Below are 10808 nucleotides of genomic sequence, written 5' to 3'. Positions count from 1 at the left end.
CTCCCTCACCCTTGAAGGTTGTGCCAAGCAATGGTGCCACACATTGCCAACAGCGTCCATTTTCTCGTTTGAGCAACTCATCGGTAAGCTCCAACAAGCATTTGACAGGTACGATTTTCAAGATGTGTTAAAAAGGATAAATGAGCTTAGGATGAAACCTGAAGAATGTTTAGAGGATTTTTCTTTCAGATTTATGCACCTTTGTTTTGAATTTCCTGAAAGTGATGTCGACCGGGTGTATTTGAATATAAATTTTCAACGATTGGTTCTCATTTCTTTACAACATTTTCAATTAGAAACAAATCATGTTTCCCATGAGTATCATCATAATTTGTAAATTACAAAGCGTCCAAATACTACCCGTAATTTTGTTTTGCCTATCTCTCTGAATCTGGAACAACCTCAAGCCCCCAAGGAATAGATTATTGTTTGTGGGATTTCTCATCCTCCTCTTGACTTGTTACATAATAAGATTGTGGTCATAAGTGGTTCAAATCATGAACGGTGTTTTCTAGGAAATGGATCTGATGGTCTCGCCTCTAAATCCCTCGTACATCTCATTCACCTGCGCATGATGGCTATGGTCTTGTCTCAAGTAAAGTTGATTGTCCTATCAAATCCACAAACCACATCAAGCCTGCAAAGTTCGTCTGCTCTTTAGAGCGAACATAAATGGGAAGGATGTGAGTCCGGGTCTGATCGGCGCCCCTTCATCTGACCCTATTCATCCATTCTACCCTGATTTAGTCCATGGGTCCACTGCACCGGCGGTTCCTTCAGATCATTCACATCTTTATCTTGCTTGCATTGATTGCAATCATGTACATGGGGGTGATGTTTCACAGTCAAGGGATGCAAAGTTTGAATCCCTTATGCCTGATCTTTTCCACTCGCAGTCTTTAATAGGTGAAGAAGAGGACCATGCATCTCGCCCAACTCAAGATGGTTCTCTCATTAATCCCTCTTCACCGCCAATCCAAGAAGAAACTTATGTGTCAGATACCCGACTTGATCATACTTGTGGTTTCAACAATTCTCATTTTACTGGTAATATATTCGCTCACACCTTTGGTGATTATCATATGTATCCATCTGTTGATCCTATGAAGCCACCAGAATTTGATCACCCCCATTTTGAATGTTTAGGGACTCATCAGGAAGTTGAGGCACTTTGGCTTCCACTGATGGTTATGTCAGGTTCTCACGTTCCTGATGAGACCCCTGAACCAAGTCGAATTAGGGTTTCTGAAATTAGGATTTCTGCACATCATGCTCCTCTCAACATCATCTTGTCACGTGCGGTATCATCTTGGAAATCCTCTGATTCAGGTGATGTCGCTCTAAGCAAACCTTTCCATCACCTTGCAGCTGACATGCATCAACCTCTATATCCTAATTTGTTTGTTGAAGGGAGTGCTCTGACCATTGTCCCAAACCTGTTTGATTGTTTCCCAACCAGAACAGTCTGTCAGCATACGCAATCAAATGATACCTTACAATATCCTATATGGGAAAGTGAAAATCTCCCAACCTCCCCTCTGCCTGAGACTCCTTCGGTTGATTCAGTTCATTTTTGGGAATCTAAAGAATCTGATCTATCAAGTTGTCGATCTATTAATGTTCAGACATCAGATCCAATCCCCAATATCTTCATTGATAATTGTTCAGTCACAACCAACGATAACCATATGCACTCACCTACAAACCTTATGAAGCTACCGATGTTTGATGGCATGTCGTTTGAAGGTTCATAGATTGGCCAGGACAATGAGGCACTTCAACTTCCATTGATGGTTGTGTTAGGTCCTCACGCCCTTGACAAATTCTATGAACAATTTCAAACTGGATTTCTGAACTTCGGGTTTTTTTGTTTGAATCCTCAAGGATCTTAGTGACACCCGAGAGAGGCCCCTCTTTTCAGGGTTATCAAGTTGATCATCCTCTACATCATGATAGGGTTGTTGATTGGATTAATCTAGCAGATTCCTTTACTAGCGACAACATCTTGCCTTACTTGCATTGGATTTAGGGTTAAGCATAAACGGATGTATGTTATGGTTGGATGACTATAAATTTCACGCTTATGGTTTGGTTTACCAGGATTGGGTTGCATTTTTCCTTGAAATGTCTTCTCTGACACATTTCCCTGTAAGTGGATGAGATATTCTTTCTATTGTGCATGCTTTACAGGTAAGCATGTTATTTTTTGCACAACTCTTTCCACAAATTCTAATTGTTGTCATCTTTGTTTTTGCAGGTTGGGAATTGCTGCGGTGGCTGCATTGGAAGTTTGATTTCACATAACCCAACCTATGCTTTGGTTAATTTAGGATTTAGGATTTAGGCTAGTTAGGTTTTAGTTTTGCTTATTAGTTCGCTGATTAGAATTTTCTTTATGATTTAAATTTTTCATGCTTCATTTTCTTTACTGTAGGTAGTTAGTTCTCTGCTTGTTATTTTTTGCACTCATGTCCTTGCATTTGTTTATTGTTTCATGGAATTCATGAAATCTCTACATATGCATTGCATTGGTCCTTTAATTTCAATTAGTTGATCTCCTCTACACATAGCATTACATTGCGTCATTAGCCATTTCTGTTGCATTGCATCATACACTCTCCTCGCTTGGCACACACTCACAATTGACCTAGCCTGGAAATTTCCTCTATGTTGCATGTCGTTGCCTAACCCTTCATGAACCTAAAATTTTCAAACCTGTAGTACTGTGAATAGCTTTCACACACCTTTTTCTCTTGCTCTAGCCTCAAAGTGCATTGCTTCGACCTCTTCACACCTATCTGAAAACCCTAGGAGAGATTCCTGGTCACCTAGCCCTAGAACTAAAACCCTAGCCCTATGATGGTGTGAAGTTGTGATGGTTACACCAATGGGTAGCCTCTCTTGGAACCAGCCATTCAAGTTTCATCCTAGATATCTCTCCTACAAGTCTAATTTATTAACAAAGGAAATAAGAACAGATTGCTCATGGGGAACCCTAATAAGTTTTAATGACCTATACTCATAACCTAAAACTCATGCTCAGCATGGTATTGATTGTTTCAATGACTTGTGTTTGTTGTTCACTTGCTAATTGGAAATGAGATGTGGAAGCTTGGCATAAGGGCAAACCTAAATTAGGATATCTCTTAGTTTCTATCAAACAAGAAACAACCTCTCTTTCTCGTAAAATAAGTCGGGATCCCTTGTCTGCCCTAGCGCAATGAACGCCCAGAAATAAGTGCAAATGCACATGGAAAAGAAAATGAAACCAAATAAAGGGTAAAGGATCGAGAAAGGCTTCCTGCACATAGAGTTAATGTAACAACTCCGTCGGGGTACTGAGTAGGCTTGCTGGCAGTGGAGAAACGTTTGTGATTTCTTGGAGTGACTCCACCGGGGTATTGTCCAAGCCCGCTGGCAATGGAGCAACACCGGAAACTTACTTTTAAAATTCTAAATACAATAAGCCCTCTAACACATTTTTCGCATCATCATCAACTACCGGTATGTGTGAACTTTAATTGGGTGTTTACAGACTAGAAAGACCTAGTTGAGACACGAAGGGAAGGCATATATGCAAAGGTCGAGGCAACAAAAGAGGTGCCCATAGCATTTATTCGATATTCCCTTACATCATTACTCACGCTCGGACTACTACAAGGGTGTTGACAGAGATACTGGACTCTACCAGTGGTTTGCCAGTTGTTGTAGCCGCTATAACACCACCCAAATTTTTGGGCACATTCAAAATTTTGGGTACCCCACCACTCACCCCAAGCTACTAGGGTTTCTATAAGCCCCAACTGGTTGCTCTCCCCGCGACCCTGCCTATCCCCCCACCCCACCCTTTGGTGCGCCCACTCACGTTTCATAAGTTGCATTCACACATCATGTTTTGTCTTGGATATATGCCTTAATATCGCATTAGGGTTTCGAAAGTTAGTGGCTTCATTAATGCGTTAAGATTTTCTCAGGATTTTAAAGCTCATATTCGCATGATACACGTCACGATCAGTGGATGTCCTATATTTGAACAAGCATGCATTCAAGGTGGATTCCAGTATGAGTGACAATATTAGGGTTTGGGAGAAACCCTAGATTGTTAGAAGAGTGATTTCCCCCCTATTGTCGCCAAATTTGCATGCCTCTAGGGGTGCACTCTCCTCGGCATCACATGGTATCATCATGGGAGTCATAGCAACACATTTTACTCAGGCCCTTGGAGGATCCTTCACCTCAGCATGTGCATTAGGGTTTTTGGGAATTATAGCTTTCCCTTGCATCCTTATAACTCTGGAATATGTGATTGTAGGTCCAGCCCTGTTCTAAATCAGTCCTCACTCTCGGATGCGTATCAACAGATATTTCTAGGCATTTATCCTATGAGTAGGAAATTACCTTGGGCCTCATATAATACCATGATCGTTTGTAATTAGTAAGCCCGTTAAGGTAATTGAATGTTGAAATTATTTCCAAATGAAAGCATGATTCACTCAACTATTCAATGTATGACACCTTAATTCAGGATGCTTGGGATTCATGTTCCTTTAATGACTTATTTCCCTTATTTCGTTAAGTTCCATGCTTCCGCTTAAATATATATATATATATATATATATGTGTGTGTGTGGTGTGTGTGTGTGTGTGTGTGTGTGTGTGTATGTTGTTTGGATAAAGTGATTGGTTTGTTTCACCTTCTTAGTAGGGATCAAGGGGAGGTGGCTCGAGCACATATCCAACGAGGCAACCGTTTTCTAAAATAAAAACTAATGTCAAATGCGAACTCGAAGGGTTTCAACAAAAATAGAATGTAAGAATGGAAGTCTGCTTTGTTAATATACATATATATAGTCGAAACTCAGGTGAGTCCCCAGGACACGACCTCTTATAGATTGCTACTATGCGACCTCCAGAAGTCGCTCTCCCACTCATTAATTGTTGATCACAGTTTTAAAGTCCCAGTGATGCAGCCACAAGTGTGACCTCCATTATAATGCAACTAAACAACCTCATAAGTCGCAGTCCTTGAATACGACTTGTCATGCCCTTACCTTGGTGGTAGTCTTTCAACCGCACGAAGGGGGTGTGACACCACCATCCATTTTCTTTTTAACAATACTCACAAGTGTGGACTATGCCTAACATTCCATACTTAGTTTATTTTTCACTTTCTAAGTATCACTTTTATAAGCACATTGGAAAAAATACATTCATATATCTTTCGTCATCATTATTACTTCAACACATATATGCACAACGGATAAAGGGGGGTGTGACACCACCACCCATTTTCTTTTTAACAATACTCACAAGTGTGGACTATGCCTAACATTCCATACTTAGTTTATTTTTCACTTTCTAAGTATCACTTTTATAAGCACAGTGGAAAAAATACATTCATATATCTTTCATCATCATTATTACTTCAACACATATATGCACAATGGACAAATAACGGGAGGGCCAACTCCCTAAGAATGAGTCTGCCCACAATAATAATGACAATATTCAGTTTACATAAAATTAACACCTGGAGAGGAACCCCAAGTTCCAACTCTCAAAAATCAGTTAACTTTACAACTGGCATGCACCATTGCGCAGCCTTTCCCGAACTGTCGTTCAGTGCACCCATCCTTCATCGGGTCGGGTCACACTATCCACCGGGCAGAGGTAACCACCAGTCACCCTCCACCGTTCACCATTCAGCAAGACACAACTTATCATTTCATTCGCTCGCGCGCACGTCATTCAACTCACCGAACTGTCCCGTGCAGCTATGCCCGTCGTGTCGCCCACCCGCGGCATACCGACACTTCACCGTTCCGCCGAGTCGACCAACTGTGCCCAGTCTTCACCCGAACCTCCATTCACTCCTACTTGGGGTGCTCCTGCCCACCGTTCACCCGAACCGCCCCTGCACACGAGCTACGAGTGCACTGCCCACCCGGCGTGTCACCTCACCCAGCTCGTCGCAGCACCTTATTCACCTGTCCACCCACAGTGTGTCTCAACCCGCCCATCTGCAATTCTGCCTGCCTGACCTACGGTAAACTCGCCAACCTGCCTATGGCCAACTCGCCCACCCGACCTGTGGCTAACTCGCCTGCCCGCCTGCGGCCAACTCGCCCGCCCACCTACAGCCAACTCGCCCACCCACCTGCGACCAACTCGCCTGCCCGACCTGCGTTCAGCTCACGCACGCTGCATTCTTAACTCCCAGCTCCATCCTTCAGCCCAGCCACTGCTAGCACTTCGCCTAACTCATATATGCCCAAGTCTACAACTCACTCTCCCTTAGCTCGCACTTCTAAGACTTAAAGATTTTTCGATGATGTTTTCTCCACCCAACGCTTGCCAATATATATGCTAGCTTGTGGATAAGTTATGGGTCTACCTGCCCAGGCCGACCTGACCTTTCGGTCAGCTCGCCAACATGTTATGTCGACTCGCCCACTTCGCCCATCGGCCCTCCCGCACCATCGCCCCGTCGGGTCTACATGCCCAGCTCGCATGGTATAAGGCACCTTCACCTGAAGTTTGCCATACTTATTTGAATTCCCAAATATCAGTTTTTTGACACTTTCGTTGTCTTGTCACACTTTTCAACTCGTCCCAACATCGCATGAAACATCGCACCTGACACGCCCGTTCGCCAACTCATCACTCACCCGGCTCGTCGCACATAACCAAGAGTACTTTCTCCAACTCGTCGCACATCGCAAGTCATGAATCATGGGCTTGACATACTCCCCCACTTTAAATGGGTTATCATCCTCGATAACTCTTCACCCCAGCAACCACCTGTCGCCAAGATCATCAAGCCACACAAAATTTGTGTAAGGGTAATCCAGATGTGTCCACCTCTCGACTTGCCTCACGCCATAGATATGTCACTGCCCTGAAAGGAATCATGTGCTGGTACCCCTCATGTCGGTGACTAGTTGGGTAGCTAATCCAACCATGCATCGCCTCCATAAGAACTCATGCCCCCACATCATCATGACTTTCCACTGCATGCTACCTGTCAATCTGTGTCATCTCACCCCTAGATGCATGCTCAAAATGTTGGAGACTCACTGTCATGAGCAACTAACAATGAGCCTCGTCTCCATGATAGTCTAGGAAGATAAGGAGGGAGTAGATCCTAAAGGCTCTCCCTCACTGATCAACTCAATCCACCTATACGAATCCCCCACTTCTAATCTCTGCAAGTATGCTTCCCGATCCCTAGTTTTAACATTCGGTCTAACATCCTCCTCGTCATCGTCATCATCCACTGCCTCTAGTCTCCTAGATAGATCCAAGATACTATCTGACAATGTCCTCACAACCTATGACTGCTCCATAAGCTTTGCCTCTGCAATGGACAACTGCTTATAGACTCCCTAATCTCTCTTCTCATTCTCCATATTCATTGCTGTCAGTTTGCACTCGGTCTTAGTCACTCCTATGGTCGAAACACCGATAAGTACATGCTCTCGTCCCTCGTAAATGTATAGTTTCTTCATATGGGGAACAACCATGGCTTCAAATTGCTTCATAAACTCCATGCCCAATACAGCCTCATAGTCATCTATCTGCACCATAGTGAAATCGACCTTCCCTGTCCATTCACCAAGTGTCACATCCACTCTCTCAGCTACACCGATCACAGAATCTGGAGGAGAATTCACTGCCTTAATTTGTGCCTACATCGGTACAAACTTTAGTCCAATCCTTCTCGCAATATCCTCGCTTATAAATTTGTTAGTTCTCCCATTATCCACCATAGTGAGTACAACATCACTCCCAACTTTCATCTCAACATACTCTAACTTGTTTCTTTCCAGGTCTCTTCATGAGACTGCTTCCATAGCCACTGCAACTCCCAAAATCTGCATAACTCCTACAAAAGTCTCTTCTTTCTTCCTCGCATTGGCTTGTGCTAAGGCAACCACTTTTGGTCTTGAAGGACAATTCTTCACCATATGGTTCCCCACATATCTAACACTTCAACGGTTTCTTCGTCTTCGTCTTATAATGTGATCTCGAAGGCTCCTCTTTCGTAGATTTTTCTTTCGGTTTGTCATTCTTTGTCTTCTTCTCTTCAGATCCTTCATCGTAGTGTTCTACTAGGTGAGTCACAACAGAAAATGCTTCTTTAACTATTTTATCTTTTTCCTCTTCACTTCATTCCGTGCCCAAGGTTTCAACCCTATGATAAAATTAAACACCTTGTCCCTTTCCTCCATGTCTGGAAGTTCCAAAACTGCACTTGAGAACTCTCGCTAATAAGATTGTAGACTCCCTATTTGCTTTATGTATTTTATCTTCATCCTTGCATCCCATGTTTCATCTTGTGGACTAAAATGATTTTGTAAATCCTTCTTCATTTCATCCCATGAAGTAATGTCTGCAGCATTGCCATTTGAAATCTAGTTCATCCTTCTTTGCCACTGCATCTTAGCATCTTTCGTCAAGAATTAAGTAGCTACCTTAACTTTGGTTTCGTCATCAGACATCCCCAAATGCTCCAAGTACTGTTCCATATCCCATAGAAAGTTACCAAGAGTTTGTGCACTCCTTGTCCCGTCATAAGAATCTGTCTCTTTGACTTTCACATGAGCCACACCTCCACTTGAGTTGTGCCCAACAACCCTCTTCAACATCGCGATCTCATTCCGAGCATCCTCAATCTCTTTTTTCAATTTCAATATTTCTGCCTTGATCTCTTGCTTCACCGATCTTCTTGACTTCTTCTTCCATTTGTGTATACTTCCATTCAGTATAGTCATAGCGGACCTTGAGGTCTTCAAGCTCCCCCTTTACCTTCGCATAGCCTTCCTGAACCTTCATGTTCTCAGCCTTCATCGAAGCCATGTCAGAAGCGAACTCCTCTATACGATCGAATACCTTATCATAGAAAGCTTCTCCGACATCCTTGCCAGATTCAACTGTCACAACCTGAGGTTCTTTTGCCATCTCTACCATCTGCCTTCTTTGTGATCTGGTATAGACCATAAACCAATATCACCAAAGCCCGCAGAATACGGACCTCTAATACCACTTGTCACGAAGTGCAAGTGCATCACTTCTTCGTTTGGTATTCAGTAGCCTCTGATACCACTTGTCACGCCCCTACCCTGGCAGTAGTCTTTCAACCACACGAAGGGGGGTGCAACACCACCACCCGTTTTCTTTTTAACAATACTCACAAGTGTGGACTACGCCTAAAATTCCATACTTTAGTTTATTTTTCACTTTCTAAGTATCACTTTTATAAGCACAGTGGAAAACATACATTCATATATCTTTCATCATCATTATTACTTCAACAAATATATGCACAGAGTATAAATAATGGGAAGGGAAACTCCCTAAGAGTGAGTCTGCCCACAATAATAATGACAATATTCAGTTTACATAAAATTAACACCTGGAGAGGAACCCCAAGTTTTAACACTCAAAAATTAGTTAACTTTACAACTGGCCTGCACCATTGTGCAGCCTTTCCCAAACCGTCGTTCGGTGCGCCTTCCCTTCACCAGGTCGGGTCGCACTGTTCACCAGGCATAGGTGCCCACTAGCCACCCTCCACTGTTCACCGTTCAACATGACACAGCTTGTCATTTCGTCCGCCCGCGCGCCCATCGTTCAACACACCGAACTGTCTCGTGCAGCTGTGCCCGACGCGTTGCCCACTCAGCGCCTACCTGCGCCCTACCCACACTTCACCATTCTGCCGAGTCAACCAATCGTGCTCGCTCTTCCCCCAGACCTCTGTTTACTCCTACCCGGGGTGCTCCTTCCCACCATTCACCCGAACTGGCCTATACACATGTGCTACGCGCGCATTGCCCACCCAACGTGTTGCTTCACCCAGCTTGTCGCAGCGGCTTGTTCACTTGTTCGCCTACCGTGTGGCTCGACCTGCCCGTCTGTGGTTTTGCCCACCCGACCTGCGGTAAACTTGCCCACTCACCTGACCTACAGCTAACTCCCCTGCCCAACTTGCGTTCAGCTTGCGCACGTTGCGGTTCTTAACTCCCAACTCCATGCTTAGGCTCGACCATCACCCGCACTTCGCCTAACTCGTATATGCCGAAGTTTTCAATTCACTCTCCCTTAGCTCACACTTCTAAGACTTGAATATTTTTCTATGATGTTTTCTCCACCCAACGCTGCCAATATATATGCTAGCTCGTGGATAAGTCATGGGTTGACCTGCCCAGGCCGACCTGACTTTTCGGTCATCTTGCCCATATGTTATGTCGACTCGCCCACTTCACTCGTCGGCCCGCCCACACCATCGCCCCGCAGGGTCCACATGCCCAAATCGCATGGTATAAGGTGCCTTCACTTGAAGTTCGCCATACTTAGTCGAATTCCCGAATATCGGTTTTTCGACACTTACATTGGCTTTTCGCACTTTTCCAACTCATCCCAACGTCACACAAAATGTCACACTCGACACGCCCGTTCCCAACTTGTCGCACCATTGACTCGTCGCTCACCTAGCTTGTCGCACATAACCGAGAGTACTTTCGCCAACTCATCACACATCACAAGTCACGACTCGTGGGCATGACATATTCCCCCACTTTAAATGGGTTGTCATCCTCGACAACTCTTCACCCCAGCAACCACCTATCGCCAAGATCATCAAGCCACACAAAATTGTGTGTAAGCGTAATCCAGATGTGTCCACCTCTCGACCTGCCTCACGCCATAGATATGTCACTACTCTGTAAGGAATCATGTGCTGGTACCCCTCATGTCGGTGATTAGTTGGGCAGCTAACCCAACCATGCATCGCCTCCATAAGAACT

The sequence above is a fragment of the Pinus tabuliformis genome, chromosome 1_2, assembly GCF_031772625.1.
Source record: "Pinus tabuliformis cultivar Carrire ecotype Pingquan chromosome 1_2, CPIR1, whole genome shotgun sequence".
NCBI classification, from domain to species: domain Eukaryota; kingdom Viridiplantae; phylum Streptophyta; class Pinopsida; order Pinales; family Pinaceae; genus Pinus; species Pinus tabuliformis.
Note: the sequence above shows the minus strand (reverse complement) of the source record.